At 46.5% G+C, this 2,500-nt stretch overlaps 1 protein-coding gene across 1 annotated transcript in view; it reads right to left on the reverse strand.

Annotated features, from left to right (window-relative positions):
• LOC139397115 (ryanodine receptor 1-like) overlaps positions 1-2,500 on the reverse strand; it is a gene marked incomplete at both ends in the record, with an annotated part of 66,719 nt that overhangs the window by 39,832 nt on the left and 24,387 nt on the right.

Raw genomic sequence — 2,500 nt, forward strand, 5'->3', positions numbered from 1 at the left:
GAGGAGCCATATGTGGGGAAAGGGAGGAGCCAGTCAGGAGGAAGGGGAGGGGCCAGTCAGGAGGAAAGGGAGGAGGAGCCAGATAGGGTGAGGAGCCATATATGGGGAAAGGGAGGAAGGAGCCTGTTAGGGGGCAAAGCCATATAGGGGGAGGAGCCAGAGCCTTCCAGCCTTCAATACTATAGTACTGAGCACAGCTTTGGTTTTATCTGCTCCCTCCTCAACACACACACACACACACACACACACACACACACACACACACACACACACACACACACACACACACACACACACACACACACTTCATACAGAGAGCACAGGAACTTGGCCAACAACCAGGGATTTAAACACACACACGTCAACCATCAATAATGTGACATTGAAATGGTCATGACAGTGGAGAGGACAGAGAATGATGTGACATTGATAGAGTTTTCACAGAGGACAACATCATCTTCTGTGACAGAGATAGAGATAGAGGGAACACAGAAATACAGAGAACAAATCAAAGAGAATACCTCTCTATATCAAACACAAAGTCACACAGTCATGCAATACAGATCTACTGAACTCCACAAACTCCAGTGAGTGTGTGTGTGTTGGTGTGTGGTGGAAAGACAAGGGAACCAAATCACATGCACTGGAGACAGAAGCAGGGGGTACAGTGGCTTGCGAAAGTATTCACCCCCCCCTTGCCATTTTTCCTATTTTGTTGCCTTACCGTCTGGAAATTTTTTTTTTAATGGGGGGGGGGGGGTTGTATCATTTGATTTACACGACATGCCTACCACTTTGAAGATGCAAAATATGTTGTATTGTGAAACAAACAAGAAATAAGACACAGAAAACTGGAAACTTGAGTGTGCATAACTATTCACCCCCCCAAAGTCAATACTTTGTAGTGCCACCTTCTGCAGCAATTACAGCTGCATGTCTCTTGGGGTATGTCTCTATAAGCTTGGCACATCTAGCCACTGGGATTTTTGCCCATTCTTCAAGGCAAAACTGCTCCAGCTTCTTCATGTTGGATGGGTTCTGCTGGTGTACAGCGATCTTTAAGTCATACCACAGATTCTCAATTGGATTGGAGGTCTGGGCTTTGACTAGGCCATTCCAAGACATTTAAATGTTTTCCCTTAAACCACTCGAGTGTTGCTTTAGCAGTACGCTTAGCGTCAATGTCCTGCTGGAAGGTGAACCTCTGTCCCAGTCTCAAATCTCTGGAAGATTGAAACAGGTTTCCCTCAACAATTTCCCTGTATTTAGCGCCATCCATCATTTCTTCAATTCTGACCAGTTTCCCAGTCCCTGCCAATGAAAAACATCCCCACAGCATGATGCTTCCACCACCATGCTTCACTGTGGGGATGGTACTCTCGGGATGATGTGAGGTGTTGGGTTTGCGCCAGACAGCATTTTTCTTGATGGCCAAAAGGTCAATTTTAGTCTCATCTGACCAGAGTGATTACCTTCTTCCATATGTTTGGGGAGTCTCCCACATGCCTTTTGGTGAACACCAAACATGTTTGCTTATTTTTTTCTTTAAGCAATGGCTTTTTTTCTGGCCACTCTTCCGTAAAGCCCAGCTCTGTGGAGAGTACGGCTTAAAGTGGTCTTATGGACAGATACTCTAATCTCCGCTGTGGAGCTTTGCAGCTCCTTCAGGGTTATCTTTGGTCTCTTTGTTCCCTCTCTGATTAATGCCCTCCTTGCCTGGTCTGTGAGTTTTGGTGGGCGGCCCTCTCTTGGCAGGTTTGTTGTGGTGCCATATTCTTTCCATGTTTTAATAATCGAATTAATGGTGCTCCGTGGGATGTTCAAAGTTGCTGATATTTTCTTATAACCCAACCCTGATCTGTACTTCTCCACAACTTTGTCCCTGACCCTGTTTGGAGAGCACCTTGGTCTTCATGGTGCCGCTTGCTTGGTGGTGCCCCTTGCTGAGTGGTGTTGCAGACTCTGGGGCCTTTCAGAACAGGTGTATATATACTGAGATCATGTGACAGATCATGTGACACTTAGATTGCACACAGGTGGACTTGAAAAATGAAAAAAAAATGAATAATGTGACTTCTGAAGGTAATTGGCTGCACCAGATCTTATTTAGGGGCTTGATATCAAAGGGGGGATTACATATGCACATCACTTTTCCCTTTTAACATATTTTTTATTTTTATTTTTTAAACAAGTTGTTATTTTCATTTCACATCATCAATTTGGACAGTGTGTGGGGGGGGGGGGGGGGGTCACATCTGGTTCTACACAGAGGACAGTGTGTGGGTGGGGGGGGGTCACATCTGGTTCTACACAGAGGACAGTGTGGGGGTCCCAGCTGGTTCTACACAGAGGACAGTGTGGGGGTCCCAGCTGGTTCTACACAGAGGACAGTGTGGGGGTCCCAGCTGGTTCTACACAGAGGACAGTGTGGGGGTCCCAGCTGGTTCTACACAGAGGACAGTGTGGGGGTCCCAGCTGGTTCTACACAGAGGACAGTGTG

This window comes from Oncorhynchus clarkii, unplaced genomic scaffold (assembly GCF_045791955.1).
Source record: "Oncorhynchus clarkii lewisi isolate Uvic-CL-2024 unplaced genomic scaffold, UVic_Ocla_1.0 unplaced_contig_6093_pilon_pilon, whole genome shotgun sequence".
Taxonomy (NCBI): domain Eukaryota; kingdom Metazoa; phylum Chordata; class Actinopteri; order Salmoniformes; family Salmonidae; genus Oncorhynchus; species Oncorhynchus clarkii.